This window comes from Diceros bicornis, chromosome 5 (assembly GCF_020826845.1).
Source record: "Diceros bicornis minor isolate mBicDic1 chromosome 5, mDicBic1.mat.cur, whole genome shotgun sequence".
Lineage (NCBI taxonomy): Eukaryota > Metazoa > Chordata > Mammalia > Perissodactyla > Rhinocerotidae > Diceros > Diceros bicornis.
This window is the reverse complement of record NC_080744.1, coordinates 34,938,812-34,954,079: the sequence shown is the minus strand read 5'-3', so window position 1 is coordinate 34,954,079 and position 15,268 is coordinate 34,938,812. Positions and strand designations below refer to the sequence as shown.

At 38.0% G+C, this 15,268-nt stretch overlaps 1 protein-coding gene across 2 annotated transcripts in view; it reads right to left on the bottom strand.

Moving 5' to 3' along the window:
* CDIN1 (CDAN1 interacting nuclease 1) overlaps positions 1 to 15,268 on the bottom strand; it is a 280,480-nt gene that overhangs the window by 243,818 nt on the left and 21,394 nt on the right. The gene's annotated exons all lie outside the window — the stretch shown is intronic.

Below are 15,268 nucleotides of genomic sequence, written 5' to 3'. Positions count from 1 at the left end.
CAGTCTAACAAAGAGTTGGCACTCAACCAATACCTACTGTCACAGTGATCATGGTGATGATGATGACAAAGATAGCTTCTTAGGTACCAGGCACTGTTTTATTTAATTATCATCACCATAATAATAAAAGTAGTAGTAATAGTTAAGAAACTGAGGGGAGGAGTGAAGTATCTTATCCAAATTAACACAGCCAGCACATGAACACATGCATGCAGTTTGGCCGCAGATCCTACGATCTTAATACTGCATCCAAATGATAAAACAAAATTACTTTCAAGAACCAGTACTCCAATATCACAAGATTCTTAGTTGTAAACAACTTAATCTACTCAATCTAACTTCAACACAAAAGGGAGTTACTAAAGACTTTTAGACAGCTCATGGAATCTCCTGAAGGACCAGAAAGTCAGGCTCAGAAGCCTTGTAACCAAGAACAATGCCCAAACCACACCACAGGAGTGGTCCCATCAAGACCACAGCCACGGGGCCGGCCCTGTGGCTTAGTGGTTAAGTGCGCACGCTCCGCTGCTGGGGGCCTGGGTTCGGATCCCGGGCACACACTGACACACCGCTTCTCCCGCCATGCTGAGGCCACGTCCCACATACAGCAACTAGAAGGATGTACAGCTATGACATACAACTATCTACTGGGTCTTTGGGGGAAAAAATAAATAAATAAAATTAGTTAAAAAAAAAAAAAAAAAAAGACCACAGCCACCTCCATGATCCTGTCCAGAGTGCTGAGAGCTCCAGCACTGGGGCCTCCAATAACCGGTCACCCCACTGCAACACTTGCCAAAAGAATGGATCCTGCACACAAAGGCGTCTACCTTTTCACCATTAAAGTCCAACTCGGCAGATCTGAATTCATCACCCAGTAAAGTTAATGTGCAACTACTGGCTGTAAATGAATACATTTTTAGCTATAATTTGAAGTGAAAATATACATATAAAGTTATATTTACACAATGTTTATAATTGTAAGAGATGTGTAAGAGTTGGGGGTTACAGGTGATTTCTTTATTCTTTTTTCCTTTTTTTTTTTCTGGTTTTAATGTTATTTGTATAAGAAATAAAAATTCAGAGGGACAAATATACCTTTTCCTTGACATGTATACAGCACTCTAAAAATGTGACTGAAATTACTTTCAAGAACCAGTACTCCAATATCACAAGATTCTTAGTTGTAAACAACTTAATCTACTCAATCTAACTTCAACACAAAAGGGAGTTACTAAAGACTTTTAGACAGCTCATGGAATCTCCTGAAGGACCAGAAAGTCAGGCTCAGAGGCCTTGTAACCAAGAACAATGCCCAAACCACACCATAGGAGTGGTCCCATCAAGACCACAGCCACCTCCATGATCCTGTCCAGAGTGCTGAGAGCTCCAGCACTGGGGCCTCCAAAAGCACCACCCAACCAAAAAACACAATAGCAGATGCCCCTTATTCTACAGAACTGCAGCTTACATTGTATTAGATTCTCTCCAAATTTGGATGTGCCCAGTGCAGCTCCAAAGAACTGTGTGTGTCTCAATGTTTAGAGAAGCGTGATTTTGATATAAGAAGCTTAAATTCTCTTATCAGCATCAAACTAACCTCCTGAGGCTTGCATTCCTTCCTCAGAGGAAGCCAGAAAGGCTGCCTTCCCTGATACAAACGCTGAGGTAACTCAGGACAGGACCCACCTGGGCAAGCGCTCGCTGTGTCAGCTAGAAGCACCAGGCTCTGCCTGGTTCCTCCTGGAGCTACCTGACCTCATCCTGGGGTCTGCCCAAGACTTCCAGACCAACTCTAACCGCAGGGAGAAAGAATGTGAGCGGCTTTGGCCAACCCCTCCAGCGCCTGAGGTTAAGTCCCATTTGCTGTCACACTGGCTCCCCTTTTTTCTTCAGACTCAGCCCACAGGCCGCTGAGGTAAAATGTGCTTCCCGGCTTTTCTGTGTAATGGAGAGCTTGTCTTGACAAACCTATCTAGTACTACAGTTACTCGAGAATTTGCTCTTGCCAGGGACTCAAGTCCCATCCCCAAGGCCAGCCTGACCGCTGGGCCCCGCTGCTCATGACAGAGGTCTCCACAGCTGCTCTGCTGCTGTGTACACTGCCTCTCTACTCCTCGCTGGCCCACCCACAGAACGCTTGCTTAGGCGTCCTCCCAACTTGTTCTACGCCAGTTAAAGGGGAGAGACGGAAATCTACAGACACGTCCAGTCGTCCCCACCCCTCCCACAAGCCCGCTCCCTTCCCCTGAGGAAAACTGGATCATGCCCAGCTTTGCCCTACCTGTGACAGTCAAAATGCTGCAAAATCTATTTTGAATATAAACTCCTCCGGTCCTACGATACAGACATCAGGGAACATATATGAAACCTATTTTTAAGCCTAAGCACACTGAAAAGGATCACATGCAGGTGACGCTCTGATGAAAGACACAAACACCTTTCAAAAGTTCTTCTCTTCAAGTTTCCCACACATAAAATTCTAACCACTTATGGGTAGTCATCATTTCAATGAATTGTGTCAAATGAAAAGGGAAAAAGAAAGATATACTCACCAGGAGGCTAATTTATGGTCTCACTAAATCCAGCAGACTGAAGGATTTCATTTAGTCTATCATGAATTCTTAGACCAAAGCAATTCTATTAAAAGCCCTTGGAAAAAAAAACCTGAACTTGTTAGGTCAGTCAACAAAAGCTTTCCCTAAATATTATAATTATATCAGATAACACCTTTCCCACATTTTTGAAAAGCTACCACCAAGGAGTTTGTCCTTCTAAATAGCGGGACAACAAAATTAATTGTTAAAAAATGAATTTTTTTTCAGAAATTAAAATAAAATAGGGATAATACCTTATAATTTGATATACATCATGTTCTTAAAACAATACTGGGTATCAGTTAGACAAGACTGACATTACCATATGCAGATTTTTGTATGCAGATTAGAAAATGTAGGCCTTAAAAAATTACTAAAACATACACAGAAGTATCTAGTTCCTGGGCCGGCCCCGTGGCTTAGTGGTTGAGTGCGTGCGCTCTGCTGCTGGCGGCCTGGGTTCGGATCCAGGGCGCGCACCGATGCACCGCTTCTCCGGCCATGCTGAGGCTGTGTCCCACATACAGCAACTAGAAGGATGTGCAGCTATGACATACAACTATCTACTGGGGCTTTGGGGGAAAAAAATAAATAAATAAAAAATAAATAAATAAAGGGTACTAGGCCTTTAAAAAAAAAAAGAAGTATCTAGTTCCTAAAGGAGAGAACCTCTCAAAACTCAATCTTGTGCTCTAAGTCCTTGAGACCCAGCTCCTCCCAGCTCATCTGTCCACCATGCCTCAGATGCAGCTCTCACCCTCGTGGCTAGGAGAGTGGCATCTGCATTCCAGGCAATGAGACGAAGTTAAGAGTCTATATCATGCTGCTTGCGTTTTCCTGTGCACATATTCATTTTCCTTTTCTGATGGTTTCTCTTTATTTTCTCTCACTGGTCCAACGTTAGACTTAATTGAAGCACTGTAAAGGCAAATGTTCTGCAGAATTGCTCTTAGAATAAAAATATGGAGGATACCTGGGAATTTCTAAAAAGACTACATTAAAACTGAACTGGGGGCTGGCCTGGTGGCGTAATAGTTAAGTTCGCACACTCCACTTTGGCGGCCCGGGGTTCACGGCTTTGGATCCCGGGCACAGACCTACACACCGCTCATCAAGCCATGCTGTGGCAGCACCCCACATGAAAAGCAGAGGAAGATTGGCACGGATGTTAGCTCAGTGACAATCTTCCTTAAGCAAAAAAAGGAAGATTGGCAAGAGATGTTAGCTCAGGGCCGCTCTTCCTCACAAACAAAACAAAACTGAACTGTACCAAACTCTGACAATTACAATGTCCCAGGAAGAAAACCAGAGGAAAAATATGTGGCTTCAAACCAAAAAGCAAACAAACAAACAAAAAAACCCAGCTGAGAAAGCCTGTGTTCTTAAAAAATCTTTATTTTAAGCATTCAAAAACATACTTAGGAGGATCTTTCATCGGCTGTTGGGGGGACTAGCACTGCTATTTCAAGGACTGTCAATAGAATTGCTTTGGTCTAAGAGTTCATGAAACCCTTCAGACTTCTGGATTTAGTGAGCTCATAAATACATCTCATGTTGAATTTTAATTTAAAGTATTCTTCTTTGCTTTGCTTTTTCATTAGACTCTAAGTTCTTAAAGGCAGGAGTTCATTTTATCTTTATATCTTTTTAACTCTATATCGCCAACATTTAGCACAGAGCCATGCACACAGGAACCTTTCAAATGACACCTTAAATGAAGAGTAACCCTCCTCCCCCCATTCCTTAACATGTGCACCCCCCAATACCCAACACACATATCCATTCTAAGGGGAAAACGCAAAAACATTGCAACTTACAGACACACAGAATATTCATTAAGACAACATATGAACACATGACAGAGACAGCATTGCTAAAAGAGTAGACTTTTTATTTCCAGAAACTTTAGTGCCTCATAATGAGTGATTTTAAGCTTTACAAGAAGAATAAGAGAATATATACTACTAATCAATTTTTAAGGCCTAGAAATTTTGTCCATACCAAATACAGGAGAAACATCTAGAGGATTTGCTGTCACTTTGAGAAAAGGACTACAATATCACAAAGTTCCTAAGAACCAACTATTTTTTTTTTTTAAAAGACATCAATAAATAGTGAGACGGGTGACCTCAGGGAAACAATGTTCATGGGGAGACTATGAACAAGGATGCCTGAAAAGAGCACTGTAACCTGTTCTTGTATACTCTAATCAGTTGCCCCACCTAACGCCACTCTCTATCTTTACAACATCCAGGTAGATAATGCAAATGAGTCGTTGCAGGAAATCTATGAAAGCCACGTCTGAGCCTTGACTCAAACAGACCAAATCCAGAACCAGGAAAGCAGAGACACTGAGTAATATAAATTGCTAACCTTACTGAAAAGCTACAGGACTCGCCAGCAATCAGCAAGGCACACACTTTGAAACAGCTCTGAATATGGTGAGAAACTTGGTCTGATCCACCCACAGTCAGACCTTATACCTTAGGAGTTCAATCTGATAATAACCAGCATCTCCACCTCTCCATCAGATGGGGTGAGGTTCAGCTGCAAGGGACAGAAAATTCAGAATAATTATGAATTAAACAGGGCAGAAATTTGTCTTTTCCAGCATAGCAATTCTGCACAGGAAGTCCTTGGGATCCAGCTCCTTCCGGTTCAACCCTCCACCATCTCTAGGGTTCAGCCGTCATCCCCACAGTTAAGACAGTGGCATCTGCATTTCAGACAGAAAGATGGAGAAAGGACCCTGGAGAAGACAGACAAAGGGTGCCTTTTAAAGAAGCCTTCACATGAAACTTGCACTTCTTTGCAATAGCCAGAACTCAGTCCCATGGCCAGGCAAGCTGTGAGGGAGCCTCTGTTCTGGGAAGTCGTATCCCTGGTCAAAATCGAGGACTCCTATCACCGTGGAAGAAGGGGAGAACAGATATTGGGGGAAAACTACAGTTTCTGCCCTGAGCACAGCACTCTACAATTGAACTCAACAATCATAAACGATGTTACTATAATAATCAACAATGCAACATGGCTAAAAGTTAACTCCCTACGTCAAAGCTGTCTTGATTCCCCTAACTCTTTAATAAATCCAAGCCACTTTAAACTGTTGGTATAAACTATTCCTTTGAGAGGGCTTTCCAATCATTATTATAATGAATTTCATTTCTCAAACACCATTAGTGAGCAACAGAATTTAAGGTTGGAGACAGCACCACTTAAATAACTTGCTATTCATTGATAAAAGGCAATGGCCTCTCTGACGTTTTCAGTTCAAGACACAATCCCCTTAGTATAATATTTACTATCTTTAGAAATGAGGTATTGGATTCTCAGAACACAAATCTTTTTTTCCTCTTCTAAGATGATAATAATACTGAGAAAATTAAAAAGTGACTGCTTTTATGAGACATGGACATTCCACTTCAAAAGAGAAGTAGGTATACCTGGATTCGTTCAACTGAACCATGATGATTTTGTGTAAATCTTCTCAGTCTCTCTTCATTTCATTAAATCCAGTAATTTTGTACATTAAATAACTGCACGTTTAGAAGCCACTTCTATTAGGCGGTCAGTTCATTTATTGAGTAACTCAACAAATATGTATCAAGCACCTGTTTGTTGACCCATTCCATGTGCTGGGGAGTAGACTCTCAAAAAGTATGTTACATAAGACTCAGCCTCCCCAAGAGTTTTCTATTTAAAAGGTATTGCTGTTGCTAGGCACAAAACATAGTTACTCTCAGAAATGAAGAACTCCCTACTATTTCAGTATAGTGAATACATATCGTGTTCAGTGAGTACAGATTCTCCAACCATATCTATATAAATTTCCAAGAAGTGATGAGACAAAAATAAAAAAAATCTTATAGTAAGTTCTTTCAAATGACTTGATAAAAACTATCTTGGTACAAAATGGTATGCAGATAATTTGGGTAACATAATTCTAAGAGAATGAGTCAGAAGCATCATCACTCTTGTAACCTTGACCCTGAATTTGGTCTAAGACTTCTATACATTTTTAGTGACATGTGAGAACAGATGATGCTGTAACACACGAAAATGGCAACACTTAAAATTCATAGTAGCACAAAACCATTACTTTTCCCCCCCGGATCCCTTGAACTTTAATAATGTCTGACCTGGTTGGCCAATAAGTTCTAAAAGCAGACAGAGGAAAATTGCCAATATTAGATACTGCTGCAATGATTTTTCATTTAGAAATATTTTATAAGTTCTCTTAAAAACAGGTCACCAATTCTGTAGACGCTTAATTTCCTTGAGGGGATAGCCATTGAAGAGAGCAAGTATTTTAGTATATGCAAAATAGAATCCAGCTAAAAACTAGACTTAACATGTTTTTATTATCCTTACACATAAAGTAAAAATAAATACACACCCGCTCCGCCACCGCCACAGTTATATATGCACCAATCCAGATCAGAGAAAATATGGCAAAAGGAGACCTGAAAGAAAGTTATTCATTTATTTCCCAGGATAAATGGCACAAAAGCCAGCATCTCATTAACTGTCCAAAGATGATATACCATGCGGCTGAGACTGGATAAAGACATTGGATAATCACACATTTATAGTTTTCACATTACACAAACGAAAAGATTTATAGAGGCACCATTTAAGAGTCTACCTTGCCTTAAGTCACTTAAAAGAAGCAAAGTGATAAGAGGAGCAAGCAATTAGCTGCTTCTCCATAATCCCACAATTCCACGTGGCTTTCTGCATGTCCCCTTGTTTTAGTCAAATATTATTTCCACATGCAGTTATCGCTGTGCTTTGATGCAGTTGTCATCTGTTTTGTTTTTAATGCAAATACCTGCTTACTGATTGAAAATTTCCCATATTATGGTTTGTGAACTGTTGCCTAGATGTTGCTTATAAACGACCTTAGCAATATATTCACTCTTTAAGACCCCTGAGATAATATTCAGCCAGAGCAGCTCTAGGGTGCATGCCCTGCTCTGAAAAGTCAGCCAGCCAGTGTGTGGTCAGAGAGTGAGCTGGACAAGGGAGAAGCTCTCATTTAATTTCTCTCCCAGAGACTGTCAAAAGTTTCCTTTCACAGCTTTACAAACACATCAGCCTCCAGATTGGCAGGGCATTAGCTTGGCACTACATCTCTCTTAAAAGCTTTTACACAGCCCTCATTTATCTTCACAACATCCCTGTGTGAAAGGCGGGCGCTCTTGCTATCCACATGGACAGACCGGAGTTTCAAGAGAGTTAAGTGACTTGCCCAGGGCCATGCCGTCAAGACGCCTGTAGAACTAGCTTTGGGAGCCAGACTTCCTGTTGGGTCTTAGATCTGCAGGCCTGGATCTTGTGGCGGGAAAAGTGATGGACTCTTCCCAATTCTCACCTAAAGGAATACACTTCATAAACCATACTTGATTAATCACATTTCAAAAGCAATGGAACTCGGTTCAAGTTTTTTCATTTAAAGTTGATAGGGCCTTGATTTCTTTACAATTATACAGTTATTTTTTAAATCATACTTTTAGTGATTTGCACAATTTTTTATTTTTAGCATTTACTAACACAGCTCATATCAGATTGTCACTTAACCTAGATATGGTCAAGATACATTTATGTGCATAATTTTAAAAGCCAAAGGAAAATACTAAAACATGTCTGACCTTTTAAGTTATATTCAAGAGATTGCTTGCCAAATAATTTTTTTTAATTTAACATATTATCTAAAGAAAAACAACTTTCACTAAAACAATATGTTTTATCAAACAAAGAGAATTTCATGAAAGAGCAACAGTATTTTCCTTACGGGAAGATTACAGATCTTTCTATATTGTCTTTTGTACCCTCCTTCTGGAAATAAGATCCTTTTGAAAGAATAACTCAAGGATTACCATCAAGAAAGTAAAAAGAATCAACAGACTAAGAGAAAATACTTGCAAATCATGTATCTGATAAGAGACCTGTATCCAGAATATGTTAAGTACTCTTACAACTCAATTGACAATAACAAGACAACCTAAATGGGAAAAGAATCTGAACAGACATTACTCCAAAGAAGACATACAAATAGCCAATAAGCACATGAAAAGATTCTCAACATCATTAGTCACTGAGGAAATGAAAATCAAAACCACAATGAGATACCACTTTATACCCAGTAAGATGGCTATAATCAAAAAGACAGACAATACACAAGTGTTAGGAAGGATGGTGGGAATTGGAACCTCATACACTGCTGGTGGGAACATAAAAATGGTGCAGACACTCTGTTAAACAGTTCGACAGTTCTCAAAATGTTAAACCATATTACCCAGAAATTCTACTCCTAGGTATCTACCCAAGAGAAATAAAAACATACGTAAACACAAAAACTTACACACAAATGTTCATAGAAACATTATTTATTATAGGCAAAAAGTGGGAACAACCCAATATCTACAAACTGATGAATGGGTAAACAAAATGTGGTATAGTCACACAGTGGATTACTTAGCAATAAAAAAGAATGCAAGAACATGAACGAACCTCAAAAGCATTATGCTAAGTTAAAGAGGCCAGTCATATTGTGTGCTACCACTTACATAAAATGTTCAGATGGGTAAATCTATAGAGATAGATAGACCAGCGGCTGCCCAGGGCTGGGGAGAGTAGGAGTGGGAATGAGGAGTGACTGCTAATCGGTATGTAGTTTCTTTTTGGGGTGATGAAATGTTCTGGAATTAGATAATGGTGATGGTTGCACAACTTTGTAAATATACTAATATCAGTGGTTTTTAAACCACTGAATTGTACACTTTAAAATGGTGAGTGTTATGGTATGTGAATTATACCTCAATAAGAAAAATTGCAATTAAAAAAATTAATATTTATACAATATATAATAAATTAATTTCAACTAGGCAAGGAAGAAAGAAAATTTAAAAAATTAAAAAAGAGAAACGAAATCTAGATCACTCTCAAAGAATCTGGCCATGGTCATGGGCCCACATCGCCTAGTAGGACCAGGCCCCAGACGGAATGCAGTCACAAGCATATTAGGTCACATGAAGTAAGATATTTTATTTTACATACTGTATTGGAAATCTTTTAAGCAAAGCATGTTCTTTAAACTAATAAATTTTATTTTTCCCACAATTTATTTTAAATATCGTAAAATTATGTCCTCAAATTCTTCTGTGAACTACATAATTAATGTTCTTCATGTTTCATTTCCCTGAGACACCAGATAAGATGATAATATTTCCATTTAACACCATCCTGGTCCTCAAACTATCCTCATTTAGGGACTCCACTTCTCACTCCTCTGACAATCTGATAAGGTAACAGTGGAAACAACGGAAATGTGTTGAGAATCTTTCCAGTTCATTTTTAATGGGTGCCAAGCACTATTACACCTACTGTTCATGGGTTTCCTGTGACACTTATAACTTTAACAACTTAGTTTATCAATCTAGCGAACACAGCAACCAAGGAAAAATACCTGCTGTCACTATTACCATTGATTAATCCAGAAAAGGCGACCAAAATGGCTGTAGAGAGTTAAAAAAATCTACTCCTACTGCTTTAAACCCAAACTCAAAAGTCTCTCTGTGACTTCCAACCTGTTTGGGTTAATCCTTAGACAGGTGGCAACCTTACTTAGTGTAAATTAACCACCCCCTAATTGTACAAAAAGAGCTTGCTGGTAATTGACAGGAACACAGCTAAGTATGATCATGCCTATTGGGAGTATAAAATCTACAAATAAGCCTTAGAGGTTAAGGGAATAGTGACTTCTATAAACAGAGATTTTAACTTAACTGAAAACATTTTAAAATAAAGTTTAGGTATATAGTCTATTAAAGAACTAAAAGTGGCATCATAAGCAATAGAGAGAGAGACACTATGAAAAGGAATTAGGTTACTCAAGACTGGTTTGACTGAGAAGCTTTTTAATTTTAACCCTGTTTGTCTTATTTTGGAAGATTTTCCAACCAGATGATAAAAGGCAATTTCATTTAAGTGCTGCAGTCATGAGGTCTACTGCATGAGGCCCTTCTGTGCTCTATTCCCATATTCCTCCCATATGGGGGGCACCTCTATCATCTGTTCATTCTTTGGGAAGCATGCTTTCCTCCACGTGTGTACAGAGTCCCCCAGGATAAAACCCAAATTTCTTTTTCCTATTCTCACCAACCTCAAAAAGCAGTCAACTTCACGGAAATATCAAAGTTGGACTTTCTGTCTTCTATATAAGCCAAAAAGTGTATTTGTATCTTTTCCATTAAAAAGAAGAGAAATCACATAAAGCCAGTATTGTTAAAATAATGTAATGAAAATCTTTGAAATATCTATGCACAAATAAGGTGCAATTATAAGTATACTACACAAAATACATGATACGTGGAACATATTAATATTCTATATATTTATATATAAAATATATGCAAGAATGCACAATATGCTTTCGAAAAACCAGCATCAAGGTTATCTGCTGTGACTTCCTATCAGCAGAGAGAAGGAGGCGGATGGAATTCTGGAACATGAGTAAGATAACATTCATGTCAAAGAGAAAAAAAAAAGTCCTTGTCCTCAAGCAAGCTAATGAAGCAAGTGATAAGCTACGGGTCAAATTCCCACTTCTACAATCAAAACTTATCGTAGGAGCCCTTGAAAAGGGAGTGCAGCTGTCATATGTTAATGACTTCAAGCCGTTCACTGAACTTCTAGGTGTACAGGAAAACTTAAAAGCACTTCACAACTCCTTGTGGGTATAATTAGCCTGTTGCAATTGTTGGCAATTCTCATCCTGGGACTTTAAAAGGTCACTCCACTCTTTAAGATACCAAATTTGGAGTCAACTCTCCCTTCTGGACAGATTAAGCACACCCTACAATTAGTATACAGCTGCACCTGTTGCAAAGCTTCTTTCTTCAGTGATGTAAATGGGGATAGTCAACAACATTCTAAATTCTTGAGGGATTAGTAGACCTCGGAAACCAAGCGATGAACAAGTCTGATGTCTGCTGTTGAGGTGATGGATAGTAGTCAACCCTGACCACAGGCAGAAGCCATGATCTTTATTCCCTGTAGACAATCCCGGCTAGCACAGGCACCGCGTTGACGTGACTCTCAACCTCATAAGCATCAACACACAATTTGCTATTCAACAGAACTAGGTTTTTCAGGATCTACTTGAGCTTCTACAAAGAATAAAGAGAATTTCAACAAAAAAAAAATTTAAAAGTCCATCGAACTAAAACAGCATTATTGATATATCTATACTTTACTAAATCACAGTGAAGGAAAAATGCCAGTGGTTACATATGGAGGAAACTCTTTCTATTTTATAAAGTTTGTAGCTCAAAACAATTTATTAATCCCTTATCAAACTGTTCTAGACATTTCATAAACTGTCAACATTAGTAATTTCACTGCTATAGTACAAAATAACAATATAGATATTTAAAGGATATGGCTTTTAGTGGAAATGTATCTAGGAAAAGAGACATTAACTTAAAAAACAGATTCATAAAGTTCGAGAAAATTTGACATAACCATTAGCAAACAGTGGTTGAGGTAAGTCTTAAAGTCATAAACTAAGTTCGTTCTTTCTCCCTTCCTTTTTTCCATTTGCAATGTAAGAGAAGCACAGAGGACAGGGCTCTAAAGCCCCTTGTCTCTTGAAGCCACATAAATCACTAACGTTTTCTAGTACATCAGAAAAAAATGATTCTTTGGTAGCTGATATATGTGGCCACACAAACAAAAAGAAATACTGTAAAGCCTTCTTAAATTAATGATACTGTGCTTAGTATATCTATTAGGCAAAGCCTCTTATTATCACCCCAGTATATAACATATCATCACACATACTTAAATACTTTTTCCCCATATATAAACTCTTTTCAAAACATAATTGGAATTTTATAAAATAGGGAAAAAAAATTTCTTTCAGAAGAGTTTTATTACATCATTGTTAAGTAGGTACACTTTCCTCTGTGTGTATTAAATTATACGCATAAATACTTTTAAAAGGCTGACTGAAATAATAATATAAAAGTTAAATCAGTGAGACTATTTCAAAATTAGCATTCTAACTCAAATAAAGCTAGCGGGACTAGATTACATCCTTACCATTCCCTTCAAAAAGTATTTTCACCTCATATTTACTTTAGAATACATAAATATATTTCCTAGCAAAAATACTTCCTAAAAGGAGATATATATATATATATACACACACACACACATATATACACACACAAACACACACATATATATATACTTTTAAATATATCTCCTTTTAAAAGTTATCGAACTAAATTATGGAATTGCCAATTTTTTTAGGTTTGCTGTTGGGTCTATATAGTAATCAAATTTAGAAAACTATAAATTATATTTAAATTTATTATTTACAAGCCATTAATTATAAAAAACAGCCAGGTGGCTTTCATTACATAAATTACTGTTAATGACAGAGACCTCCTGCTGCTACTGTATTTAGTATTTGCATGTGTCAAATGCACATATCGGTGTGTAACTACCCTCTTCAGGGTGGAACTGATCATTGAAGCATAGGCGAGCTGTCTTAAGTTTCCAATCACACTCTCACTAGTTGTTTGAATCCCAAATATTCTCAAGGTTTTAACAATGTTTGCTACAGCAACCTGTAACAATATTTTGCTGAAGCAGCTTTAAAACCAGATACATAATTACTGAGCATCAAGTAATGTTTAACTGTACTTAGCTACTTAAAGTCCTATCTCTACGATTTCAACATTACCGAAAAATGTGAATCAATTCTCACGGAACCAAGGTATCTACTGATGTCTCACAAATGCAGCTTTTAGAATGATGTTTGACATGTTTCCTCTCACCATGAAACTGTGCAAAAGAAACAGACAGTAACTCTCTTTTCAGGGCTCTGTCTCCCTATTTTATTTAGCCTTTTGTAGTGATTCTTCCAACTCCACAGTAGGTGTAATTCCCTTTCACAGAGAATGAAGAATTTGACCTCTTTAATTTATTCTAAGATAAAGCATGAGTTTCAATGATGTAACAGGAGAAAATGACCTCATATTGTCCTCTGAATTAAATGCAATTCTTCAGCAAATAGAAAGTCCGTACCAAATACAGGGAGAAAAGAAAAATAAAAGAAGAATTTCATCCCATTTCAAACTCTTTCCCAACTAGAGGCCTAAACAAGTAATTCCATCCCCTTCCACCACTACCACCGGAAAAAGGGGCAAGTTTTATGAAAATGCTTCTTAAGCTGTAAGATGAAAATCTGGAATTTCTATAGTCTTCTTTTCTAAATATATATTTAATTAACTGAAAATTCCATATTGAGCTGCCTCTCTGGTATTCAAGGACTGGCTGGTTAAAAGATTATCTAACCCTTCACTTTTCCTCCTCTCCTAAGAAGTCCACCTTTTAGCAATTTTATCACTTATTAACCACCAGAGAAGTGGGTAATGCGAACAGATTAGCAGGAAAAATAAATGTCTTTAGCTTTCTTATTAGTTAACCCACATTTGAGGAGCACAGAGAAAAGGGGGTCATAAAATAATAGCTAACAGTTAAGGAAAGAGTCCACACATTCAGTATGAGGATAAAGTAACAAGATGGACTTTTTCAGCTAACAGATAAGAACTAATTTATTTCAACTACTTTTGGCCAAAGTAATCATCCTGGAGAATGAATGCGGTTTGTACATTCACCACCAATGATGCTGCCCTTACTCAAATCAGAACTTATCTTGAGGAATAACTTTAGAACCACTTTACAAGTTACACAAGAAAGCCAACTTCATAGTCACATCTTATATCTTACCAAAATACAGGGTGGCCACCCAGTCTGGAAACACAGACAAATATACAATAAAGGATTTATTGTTATTGAATTATAATACAAGGCAAAATAATTATGTGTCCAGATTTTATGATCACCTTGTAGCATCAGCCCCCTTATTTATCAAACCTAATGATGTTTGCCTGTTCCAAATACCAGATCCATTCTCAAAGTAACAAAGTTTGTCACCACTGAAGATATTTAAAAGACTGTGTCACATGCTCTAAAAATACTTGTTAAAGAGGAGTCCCAAAAATGTTTTGGCTATCGTCAGAATGTGTGCCCAGAAGGAACCAATATTGACCCTAGAACTTTTTTTTAATGAGTCATTACTTTGTAGTTGCAACAAATGAGAAGGAAGAGGAAAGTTCAGTTATCTGTGGCCATTAGAAGAGTTAACTGGAAGATAAGAGACGGAGGGGTTAACCACTTGGCAGGAGTCAGGAGACACCACCTACCAAAACCATCAGCGCCTTCCACTGGAGTGCTGGGACGCATTCGTGAGTACATATGTTAAGAATTAAGAGTATCTGAAATTCATGTTCTATTATTACTAGACAGTAATTTTCAACAACGTAAAAAAGGTTTTTCATGTCTTTCTAATCTAAACTAGGAACAACAGTTTTACCACTAGGAACAGAAAATAAAATTTGAGAGCTGTGTGTCTAGAACAGATTGAGTGTTTTGGTGTATGACGTAAGTGAATGATTCAGTGATGCTGTGGTAAGGGCATGCTCACGATGAGCTTTCAGAGGGAAGCCTAGAAAAGCCAGTCAGCAGTGCTGTCTATTTTTATGATGCTGGAGGCTTTTAGGATGCTGGAGGCCAGTGGTAAAGCTCACTGGCACAGT